A 12,882-nucleotide genomic window follows, 5' to 3' on the forward strand; every position below is an offset into this window, starting at 1 on the left:
TATTTATTTATGTTGTGTTTACTATATTTGTTATATTATATTTATTGTATTTATTATATTAATTATTAGACCAAAATTATAAAATTCATGGCAAGAATAAAATTACAAGATTCATCGCAAGAATAAAATTACAATATTCAACGTAAGAATAAAATTATAAAATATATCATAAGAATAAAATTATAAAATTTATCATAAGAATGAAATTATAAATTATTTCATATGAACAAAATTATAAAATTGATCATAAGAACAAAATTATAAAATTGATCATAAGAATAAAATGATAAAATATATCATAAGAATAAAATTATGAAATTGATCATAAGAATAAAATTATAAAATATATTATAAGAATAAAATTATAAAATTTATCATAAGAATAAAATTGTAAGATTTATTGAGAATAAAATTTATTCTGAGTTTGGAAGATTTTCATTGTGCATAGTCGCAGTTTGTAACATTGTGCTCGTTTTAAAATAGCAATTTAGATTTAAAATAGCAATAAAAATGTTTATTTTAACAGTTTTATGGCGACCATTGTGATCGGAAAAATGAGCAATTATTAGTGAAAGAAAAAAAAAGAAATGTTTCCGCCCGGGATCGAACCGGGGACCTTGTGCGTGTGAAGCACACGTGATAACCACTACACTACGGAAACGTTGTGTTCAATCTTCTCCATTATTAGTAAAATGACCAAAGCCTAACGTACTATTAAAGAAACTGATATGATAATTAATTGTCATGAGATATTTTATTATACATAGTAAGAGTATGCCTACTTTGCAATGAATTATATCAATTTTTTTTATATCAATTTCCGTAGTGCACAAAGTATATAATTTTGTATAGCAAATAAGTTTACAATTTCAAATAAATGTACGATTTCTATAATAAATTGTACACTTAATGGTATATTTCATTGTACATTTAATTCTACATTTAATTTTACACTTAATTCTACACAATAAAAATAAGTAAGTATAATTCCCGTAGTAATAAAAGAAAACAGTTTCTATTTGAAACAAAATAACCTAGAGTGAACTATTTAGCAAGCTATAAAAGAATAATACTCAAGAACTTGCTTTCTTATTCATATATTTGAAAATATATGGATATTCATATACCTCTGTGGATTCAAAAAATTTGATACCTTTGTTATAATTCCACTATCTCTTTCTGTAAAAAGTAAAGCGTTCCATAAAAATCAACCAAATTTTTAATTGCTCACGAATCGCTCTATTTCCATAAAACGCTCGCTACACAGATTATAAAATCTCTCATTCATCGAAACGGTCTCTAAAAATGTTATTAAACGTACCATTTCAGCTTAAAAGAATTACTTCAGTCAAAGATTTAAATCAAAAGTAGACATTATACATGGAGAAGCCTTTTGCTCGATAAAGGTAAAAAGGTATCGCAACGAAGGTAAAAGTGAAGGTAAACTAAATAAAGGTAATAAAGTTAACAATAAAATGAAAGAATGAAAAGAATGAAAAAGCTAACAGAACCATAAAGGTAGCAAAATCGTGAAGGTAACGTCTCCCGTCATGGAAATTACCCTTTCGTAGCCATAAAACAAAATTATAAATAAATTCGCCAGTCGTCGCTGGAACAATTGGCACCGTGTCATCCGAACAGTGCTCACGCAATCGACGAAATTCAGTTTGCTTTCTCCGTCCGTCACGATTCTGCACAAACCAGTCTCTTATTCGCCGGCGTACCTGCCGCGGCGGTATATCTCCGAATCCGTGCATTTCTGATCTGAATTGCAGCGATCCGATGCAGCCGCGCGCCTCGCGACTCGACCAAGCGGCCGACTTCAGCGGTCGGACCACCGCCGTTGCATTAGCACTTCGCGGAGCCGGTCCCGCGAGGATCTTCGCGTTACGCTCCCGCCGTATACCACCGCGGAAGAATTGCCAGAGACGCGGAGACTGTCGGGTCAGCGAGGAATAGGGTTCCCGCGGCGTCTCGGGAATTGGCAGCGCGACTCGCGGCTGCAAAACGGCCGCGATTCCCGCATAATTGAGAGCCGCCGCGGCTCCTCGCGATCCCGGGCTCGCGATGAAAACCCGTGCCAGAGAGGTTGATGGTCTTCGCAATAATAGAAAGCCGCGGTTCTCGCGGCGCTAGACGTGTTGCTGCATCGGCGTTGTCGCCGCGCGACCGGCGAAACTTTTACTTTTACCGGGGAGAAAGTGCACTCTTGCTGCTCCTATCTCCATTCCGCTTGCATATACGGTTAGAACGCAACGCGCCGTGTAATTCGCGTTCTCTTCGCCGGGCACGCGTGCGAACGGAACGCCGCGGTCTAATCACCTATTTTGTTTCGTACAGGCCGTTCCATAGCGCGGGAGCCAACAAATCTGGACCGTCTCGTCTTTTTAGTCAGCCGACGACTTTTACTTAGGCGTCGATCGGTTCGCCGTCGAGCACCGTTCTTAAATGGAAAAAAAATTAATGTTACTGTCCAGTTGTATTTTATCCTCCATGCGTCATTAATTCCGCGTTGAATTTATCGAGCATCCGGTTTTATTGTATCGGCTTTCGCGTGTCGCGCTTCGTTCGACGCTTTGCTATTTGTTGCGGGGTGGTGCAACGCCTGCTTTCCTTCTTTGAATGATAATTTACAGGCTGAAATTTATAGATCTATATTCGGGACGTGTTTTATGTCACGTTTCAATGCATTTGCGTTGCAGCGGTCGCTAGAAACTGGTTAAAGTAGTGCGGGGATGCTTCAGGTGTTTTTTATGGTATTATTAGCTGTCAGAGATTATCTTTGTTATATTATTTTATTTTCATGGTATCATATTATTACGTTATTGTTATCTGTGCTAGAAGTAATCTATATTGTTATATTATTTTAATGTCTTATTATCATCGTATTACACTATTATTATATTATTATACTATTATATAATTATATTATTTTATTATTATATTATTATACTATTATATAATTATATTATTTTATTATTATATTATTATACTGTTACATTATGATACTATATATATAATGACACGAATAAAACAGTAATTAATGCATAGAGACATTCGAAGTATGTTCTATCCGACATTTCATTATTTCCTCGAATAAATTGCAACGAGTACCACGTGCATTTCCTTTTTCTATTCAATTTTGACAAGCTGCTATTAGTACACCGATTCCAACGAATTCTTCGAATGCGCGCGCCGCTTCGAGTCGCGCCCGATTTTTGAAACGAAATTCTAACGGACATGTTCTTCCTTTTTATCTTTTTGTCGCGAATTCAAGGCAACTCGAGGATCTCGCTTTGATCCACGGGAGAGGATCGTGTGCGCGACGAGGACCAGCGTCCGGGACGTGATTTTCCCCGTGCGTGATTCAGGTTTCACCAAACGGACGGGATCGATCAATATTTCACAAAGAACAACGGCGTTGTTCACGGAAAGTATCGGACAAAGGAACACGCGTCGAACCCGATAGCGCAGGTCAGTTCTATTTATGTACGGACTCCTTCTCTTCCCCGTGGAACCGGGACCAGGCGAGTCATCGAAATGGTTTTTTTTTTCTTTTTTGTTTTTTTTTTTATTGTTCGCGCGAAACAACCAGACCGTGGCGCGGGAAATTATGGTTATGACGGAATTTGGAATAGCGACGCCGTTGGTCTACGAACGGAGGACGGCGGGAGACTATTTTTACGGAATTCTTTGCATACTATTACAAATTGTTCGGGATTCTTCGCGCGAGATTATTGTTTATTCGGAGATTACGTATTATTTCAGAATTACATATTATTTCAAAATTCTTTATATATTTGCAGCAAATACGGCATTACTTTGGATTTATTTCAAGATGGACTTTATGGGAATGATTATATAAAATAAATAAAATTATATACGTTTTACAGTAAAATTAGAAATATTGAAATCGACACGTTTCTCTGAAATAAATTCACGTACACTCTACAATGAAATAGAAAGTATTAAAATCGACACGTTTTTTCTCAAATAAAATTACATATAACTCACAGTAAGGTTAGGTTACTATAAATTGATCTCAATTATTAACGATAAGATAATCGTTAATTTATTTATGAACTATCGAATAGCTATAAATTAATTTAAATTATCAACTACAAAATAACCCTAATCAATTTTCATTATGAACTATATAATAGCTACAAAATGTTTCAACTCATTAACTATCAAATAACTATAAAATATTTATAAGTTGATTTAAATTATGACAAGATAACCATAAAAGGATCTGCCCGCAATTATTTATACAATCGATCGTTACCATTGAAACGATAAGTTCTGTCAACGGCAAAGTATCTGAACACGGCGGAAGATTTCCTGCAACAATGCGAGGGAAGAGAAGCCGGGAGAAGGTAAAAATCGGTTGCGATATGATCGAGGGACGTTCGTGCGCGCTCGCCAGACAATCGGACGATGCGCCAGTATGCAATGGATGCAACACGGCGCGGCTAACGACCGGCCGGATCGTTGCTCCAACCAGGAAATGAAATGAACCGTGGTGGAATTGCACGTTTTCTCGCGATCGTGGCTACGGAAAGTGTGTCGCCCCTTAAATGGGAAAAGTACAATGCCCGTTAACGCTCCGTAGACTCATTAACGTCGTGCCGCGAGAGAGCCTGTGAGTGACTCAGTGATCGGCGGGGAGGGCGCCTCTGAACGTTGATTAATGGCGATCGAGAAATCTGCCGTGGCGAACGTAACCGTAACCGTGTCATTTTAATTGTTAATACACAGCGGCCGGCGCGGCTCCTGCTATCTAAACTCCCACAATTCTTCCCGTTGCACGAGCTAAATTAGCTCGACGATCCGTTCGGTAACCGCGTCTAATCCCGAGCGCGAGTCTCTCCGCTCGACTGCAACCAGATCGATCCGTTCATTGTTATTAAGAAGCTTCGTCTTCAGAGTCAACATTTTCCACGATGTTTCATAAATCATCCAGGCTGCACGTTAGACATTAATCTCGTCGTATACCATTTGGAAAGACCGAGCGAGGGCGACGGGATAAATATATAAATTATTCATAAATTACAAGTAAATTAATTAGCTAATTAAATTGGGACTGATCTATATATTGTAGAGAATTAAATAAATAAATAGCGACAGATCAGAACCAATCTATCTTCTATTAAGGATTAAATAAATAAATTAAAACATATCATAGCTGATCCATTTACCACTAAGAATTAAATAAATAAATTAAAATATATCAGAGCTGATCCATTTACTACCAAGGATTAAATAAATAAATTAAAATATATCAGAGCTGATCCATTTACTACCAAGGATTAAATAAATAATTTAAGACAGATCTATCCACTTACGTCAATAATTAAAATCTTGTTTATCTGAATGATCATTGGACTACTGGCTTTTATGTATCTAGAACAAAAAAGGGCGAACTATTTAAAGAAATACTGTGTTATCGAGAAAAGGAATGAATTGCTGTCTCGTTAGAATTTGTTTCAATTTAAGCTGACGATTTTACCCGTGGATCTAAGATGATATAAAACGTTTGATGCCCGATTTTCGGGCAAAACGTCTGCGAAACGCGAGTCGACACCGGTTATTGACATGAGCGTTAGGGAGAGTCACCGTACAAACGCGGGGAATCTCACCTTGAGTATAAATTCGACGAAGGAACGTGATCGTAAAATTCCGTGTAAAATTAGACACGATACTGCACACATCAGACTTTAAACGTCGTGTCGCGCCGTGAATCGACGAGTCACCGATATCGACTGTCACACGGAACGTGCGACTCTGACGAGCCGGTAAAAGCGGCATCGAGCCGAAGGCGCGTACAATAACTTTCTTCCGCGAACGCGACAGACAAACGGGTATCAATTATCCGTAATATTTGAAAGGAACAATAATAATAAATAGCGGAGAACTATTACGGGATGATCGGAAATTATTATTTTCAACGCCCTTTACGATTTCTCTTTAAGAAATTTTATGGATTTATTTTTCCACCACCGCGTTTTAATCCGTGCTCCTCGGAAACAATCGCGTTGGACTGCTATAACTTTGTTAAAAAAATCGCAGCCTTGATTGAAGAGGAAAGTTTAAGCTTCATCTTAGCGCGAATTGTATCTCTGAAAAGAATTTACAAAGTCTTTTTGTAACAGGTGTTTCGAGGTTAGAATTTCTAATGTCAGAAACGTGGCCTCGTATTTGTAGGATTACAGTGGCGACGTTGCGTAAGAAGAAAATCTGAAAATATATTGTCTTAGAGTAGAGATCTCAAGCTTCGTTTCAAAAGAAAGTTCATTGTTTTGCAACGACTTTTCGCGTAGTTATCGTTAGTCAAAGTTTGCAGTTTATGAGCATACGCGATAATTGGTCGAGTTAAAGTATAAAACGAAAACGGACGAAAATAATGAAGAATATTTTGTGCTATTATTTCTCAGAAACCCGCGAGCGTTAAATAAAACGATCGTGATATTCAATAAGGTTTAACAAGAAGTTACATCGCCGTGGGTATCGACGTAACGCCGCGCATAATTTCATAATTTGCCAATCTCGAATTTCATCTACGCGGTTGCGCGAGCATCCGCGGTCTAATTATTAGATTAGGTAACGGCCTCTTCGTCGCTGGGACTCTCTTTCTGTATTGATATTCGTGACAGAGCCGTTAAAGGGGAACGCGCTTAGTTAACAATGCCCGAACGTAGGCAACGCCGAGCGAAAGAGACGGCTACGGCAAAACCGAAAGTTCCGCCGCGCGATCTACTTTCCATTACGGGCGCGTGGGTAATTAGGTTGGATCCCTTTCTCGGAAACGCGTCCCTTTCGTAGCGCGCGAGCCATTTTTTCCTGTCCGTCGATATCCACCCGGCGGATTCGCTAGAATCCATGTTCCAGGCGGAACATGATACACCGCGTGAGATCGCCCCACCCTGTTTCGCAATCCGTCGTGAATCAGCTGTTTTAATATGAAATTATATCGCGGGCCGAGTTCTCGTGGGAAAATACGAAACGGCCGCCGTGCGCCGTTTCGCGAATCGAAATCGATCGGACGCTATAGCGAGATGAAAAGTTCGAAGAAAGATATTTCCGTAACGTACTTAGCCCGTTCGAACCGTTAACGGTGGAGCGATTCATTAAAGTGATAAATGAAGTCCTCCGCTAATGACCATTTTATCAGACGATCGCGAAATCTCCCGATTTTATCCACCGATTGTCTAAAATGTCGAGCCATTTATTTAAAACCGCGGGAACGCGCGATTAATTACTATACAGGCTTTGCTCGCACTTTTTGTTCACTTTGTTCATTTATTCGAGAGAAATAAATGAACTCTCACGAGAAGTGTATAATAATTAATAGAATATATGTAATAAGAAAATACGAAATGAAGTAAGTGATAGATAATTGAATTGCATGTTATTGCATGAATTGCAATAATTATACATTCTTAAATCCACTTAACGTTTCTACCGTTTTAAATTTTACAGTCTCATTTATTTCGTTAATGCATCAAATCCGTCGATATTGAATAATATTGCTATTCTATGAGGCTAAATAAAAGACGTAGACTTAAAGATGCGAAAATGTAGGGTGAGATATAAAAATGTAGAAATGTAGAGTTATATATAAAAATGTGGAATCATTGAAATATATAATCAAATATCATAGTGTACAGTAATCTAAAATAGATAACGCGAAATAGAGTGAAACAAAATTTGATCGACTAGAATGCTGAAGAATTATAAACATATCGGTAATAGCTAATAGCTAGAAAAATTAAAGAATCAATATAAATAAAATAAAATTGAAATTAGAGAAAATATAATATTAATAATAGCGACAAATTAAAGAATCAATATAAGTAAAATAAAATTGAAATTAGAGAAAATATAATATTAATAATAGCGGAAAATTAAAGAATCGATATAAGTAAAATAAAATTGAAATTAGAGAAAATATAATATTTATAACAGCGATATTTCCAACGAAGAAGCGTCGAGTAGCGCGATGCCCCGAGCAGATCTAGTTTCTCCCGCGCCGATACAAATGGCGGCGATCGGTGTCAGTGTTCCGCCATTGCTAAACGTCGAGTGTAAACAAGGGTTTGATTTCTCCGCGCGGACAAAGAGGCTCGTTACAATAAAGCAGGCTCGTTACAAGCCATTCGAGCGGAGAAAGTCAGCCGGTGCCGCCTCATCTTCCTGGATCGGCGAGCGGTGTCGTTGATCCACGAGCGAGCGAGCCGCGAGCGCCGGCCGAAGAAAAGTAAGAGTCTCGAAGAAAGTGCACGAGCGCCGGGCGACGGAAACGAAGACGGCTCGTTCTGACCCAGTGGCATCTGCGCCGAGTTTTCTGAAAGCGGGACCGGGCCCGGCGGAGAGGTGTCGCAACCGCCACGGGGGCTCTCTCCCCCTTCGATAGAACTCGAGTAATTGAGGCGTGGGTGACCAGCTGACCCCGCTAACGCCGGAGAGAGAAGAGAGAGAGAGAGAGAGAGAGAGAGAGAGAGAGCAGCAGGCCTGTGAAACTCTAACTTCTCTAGACACGCTCGTTTCATCTTCCTGGATCACAGCCGAGGAGGCGGATTCGGAGCGCGCCGTGAAAAGCCATCGGGGTAGCCTGAATTTCACCTGACCCACGACTTATAACCGCCTCGCAACCGAGCCACGACGGCGAACTTTTCGTCGTTCTTCCGGCGAGACACGGCTTCTCATACCAACGGGATGAAAGTTTCTTCTAAATTAACACTTTCGCGGCGCGGACGAATACATCGCGGTTTTCATGAAATTGTCTCGCGGGGGAGCGGAGATGCGTTACTTTAAAATTGACGGTGGAAGAATTTTTTAAAGGACGCGGGGGGAGGGATGTTTGCGGACGAATGGCGGATGATAGACGGTTTTTAATCATTGGCGGAGCAGAGGCGTTTCTTGAGAATTGAAGGATTTGTGAAGCATGGAGGAAGAAATATGTTATTTTAATAGTGTAGAAATTTTGTAGGGAGGAATACACTTTGTGAGAACGAGGGGGATTTTTTGAAGAATGATAAAGGAATTATACGTTTGGAAATATGAAAGAAGAAATACATTTTTAAGAAAATGAGAGAAGAGAAACATTTTTAAGAAAATGAGAGAAGAGAGACATTTTTAAGGAAATGGAAGAAGAAAGATATTTGTAAGAAAATGAGAGAAGAGAGACATTTTTAAGAAAATGAAAGAAGAGAGACATTTTTAAGAAAATGAAAGAATAAATACATTTTTAAGAAAATGAGAGAAGAAAGACATTTTTAAGAAATGAAAGAAGGAATACATTTTTAAGAAAATGAGAGAAGACATCCATTTTTAAGAAAATGAGAGAAGAAATCCATTTTTAAGAAAATGAAAGAAGAAATACATTTTTAAAAGGTTGGAATAAAAAATCCATTTTTAAAAGGTTGGAAGAAGAAATCCATTTTTAAGAAAATGAAAGAAGAATTCCATTTTTAAGAAAATGAAAGAAGAAATACATTTTTAAAAGGTTGGAATAAAAAATCCATTTTTAAAAGGTTGGAAGAAGAAATCCATTTTTAAGAGGTTGAAAGAAGAAATATATTTTGAAAGGAATGAAATCATACAATTTTAAAGAATGCGAGGGGAAAAATATTTTTAAGAAATTGAAAGAAGAAAGACATTTATAACGTATTGGAAGAAGGAACGTACTTTTAACATATCGAGAGAAGAAATACATTTTTCACAGAACTATGTATTGACATGTTGAGAAAAGAAATCTATTTTTCGATGAATGAGAGAAGAAAACATTTTTGAAAAAAGTGTAAGAAAGAAGACGCTTCTAAAATAATAAAAGAAGAAATAGAGTTTAAAAAAAAAATAAAATAAGAAATACATGTTTATGAGATTAAAAGATGGCAAGCACGTTGAAAAGAATAAAAGAAGCGACACAATCTTAAACGATTGAAAGTAGACATTAATTCCTTAAGAATGTAAGGGAGAAAGGCATTTCTCGTGGATGAAAGGGAGCAATTCAGAAAACCGACTTTTCGTGGAATAGAAAGTCGGAGGTGTTGCAAGTCAATTAGAAGAGAATAGTAAACGCTTTGGTAAACTGGTTAGTTATCTGAAGGTGGCACGGAATGTATAATATAATACCGTATCATCACGTGTCCGAATGAAACCTTTAAGGACACGCGAAGGCCGCTCGGATTGTTGCAGTATCAGCACGAGAATTTTTAAATAAATTAGCTGTCATTGATATTCCATGTAATTGTTATAAGCGATTAATTCGTAAGCGAGTAATTGTTCAGTTGCGCAAGTAAATATGCGCTTGAAAAGAAAGAAACATTTGCGTGGAAAAAATATAATCCTACCTTCAATCGTACCTATGTATCTCCCTAATTTTCTAACATTTTTTGACATAATTTTTCTACACATTTTGAAATAGAAATGAAAATATTGAGCACCGCAGCCGTCGATTTATATTTCTCTTTACGTAACCGATCGATTTAGAGGAATCGCCGAAATCTGGAATCGACCGTAAAATCATTAAATCGAGGGAATTGATGAAATCGAGGCGATTAATCAATTCAGAATGAATCGCGAGGCGATTTCAAGAAATAATTGTTGCCGGTTAATCACGTCAAGGTCCCGCGAGCCGTAAATATGCACAAGGCCACGATACGTGAATTACAATTCTTATCAATTCTACGCACGGCAAGGTCATCCGTTTATTATCAACAGTAGTGTGTCGCTCCTAATGTGCTTACGTATGTTCTTGTGCCTCAAGACGAAAATATAACACTTATCTGACCAGTGGCTGGCAAACTGGAAGTTTTACACGTATCGCACTCCAAAACTGGCTAAACTGCGAGTGCAAACACGTGTACTAATTTAAAAACAAGAAAAAACAGTGTACACTACCTTCACAATGCTTATTATCAATCCAATTAAATACTCTTACAAAATTCCATTAATTCTCGTGAATTTTAATTATCAAAAATCGCGTACACGGTGCGCGAGGATTCAGCGGTTATATTACAAAAATAATTGTTGCTTCTCGAACGTATTCGAAAATCAGTATACTTTATACTTTTCAATTGGCACGTGTTGCCGGCATTTGGATAATTAACCCTTTGCACTCGAATGGTGCCTCTGAGGCACCACTAAAATTGTTACAGTAGGTTCTAATATAATATATATATATTATGAAAAATTAGATTGAAAGAATTATTAAAAGTATAACTGTTGCTGTATGATTTACAAGATTCACTTTCATATGTATGAAATACATTTTCTTCTATAAAATGGAAATACTGTATGTCAGAAAAGTTATTGTAGAATTACTGTTCAAATGACTTCGAGTGCAAAGAATTAACTGAAATCGTATGTCACGAACTTTTATATCACTGTTCCCAAATATATCGGTCTACGAGTTCAGCGAGATACTTTTTACGATAAGGATCGTATGGTACCGCTAAAAATAGTGTGAAATGATACACCAGCGAATTTGATTATATTCGGTTGCCTACCACTGGTATCCAACACGATAAACACCGTGCGAAGTAATTAGGTCACCCAATCTCTGTTACTTTATTCATTTTAATTTACCCGATTGACGGCGGTTTTGTTATAAATAAGGTGTTCAATTTTTAAAAGGTTCTCTCAGCTTAATATTTACGCAGCCGTTCTTTTTAACACCTGTTGTTGGATGTCACGAGATTCGCAAATATAATTTTGTTTACACGATAATTCGGAATAATTCGGAATAATTCGGAACGATCAAAGGAATCCAGAATAATTCAGAATAATACAAATTCATTCGGAATAATTCAGATTCATTCAAAATAATTCAGGATAATTCCAGATAATTCACGATTAATTCACGATACTTTAAAATAATTCAGCACAATTCAGAATAATTCACTACAATTCAAAATAATTCAACACAATTAAGAATAATTCACAATAATTCAAAATAATTCAGCACAATTCAGAATAATTCAGGATATAATTCAGAATGATTCAAAATAATTTAGAGTAAATCTGAATAATTCAGGATAATTCAGAATAATTTAAAACAAGTCAGAATAATTCAAAATACTTCAGAATAATTCAGGATAATTCACAATAATTCTGAATAAATCAAAGTAATTCAAAATAATTCTGAATAATTCAAAATAAGTCAGGATAAGTCAGAAAAATTCAAAATAATTCAGAATATTTCAAAATAATTTAGAATAATTCAAAATGATTCAGAATGACATTATAAATTCTTGCAAAATAATGGAGGATCCGTAATCGAGAAATTTCAAAATCACGGAGAACGAAGAGGCGTACACGTTGAGACGCTGTTATATTATCGCCGATAGAATTAATTTGTCGCTGTCAGTCCGTAGCAACCAAAGTAACACATTGGATTATAAACAGCGGTTCGATCGTACTAATTGGTTGCGAAACGATTCGGCGGAACGTGGTGGCACCGTCGGCCTAATGAAATTACAGTTTTTCCGTCGGCGAGGTATACCGTTAAACAGTTTTTGGGGCATTAGCCGGCGACAGACGGAGTTGACGTAACCGAGTCTTGCGAGCCGGAGCGACAAACCGGGACAACTAGACGCGACCTACATATTGTTTTGACTGTGTTACACAACCTGCGAACGAGCCCGGGAACGGTCAACGACCGCCTTTTGTCGCCATGTTGTGAAAGCGTGTGCCGACACCACGTGGACCAGCGCCGCGTACTACCGCGCTACGTCTATCGAATTTGTCGGACAGGTCTGACAGTGACTGTCCGTTGTCACTGTGAACTCGACCGGATCTGGTACGCTACGCTGCCGATCTATTTGCAAGAGATCGAAATAAATCTGCTACAATCGCACATCTTATTAACGCGAATATCCT

At 37.5% G+C, this 12,882-nt stretch overlaps 1 non-coding gene across 1 annotated transcript; it reads right to left on the minus strand.

Moving 5' to 3' along the window:
* Positions 1-588: 588 nt before the first annotated feature.
* Positions 589-661, minus strand: Trnav-cac (transfer RNA valine (anticodon CAC)). Its single transcript has one exon. It is a non-coding gene; the product is annotated as a tRNA-Val (tRNA).
* Positions 662-12,882: the final 12,221 nt, after the last annotated feature.

This window comes from Augochlora pura, chromosome 9, assembly GCF_028453695.1.
Source record: "Augochlora pura isolate Apur16 chromosome 9, APUR_v2.2.1, whole genome shotgun sequence".
Taxonomy (NCBI): Eukaryota; Metazoa; Arthropoda; class Insecta; order Hymenoptera; family Halictidae; genus Augochlora; species Augochlora pura.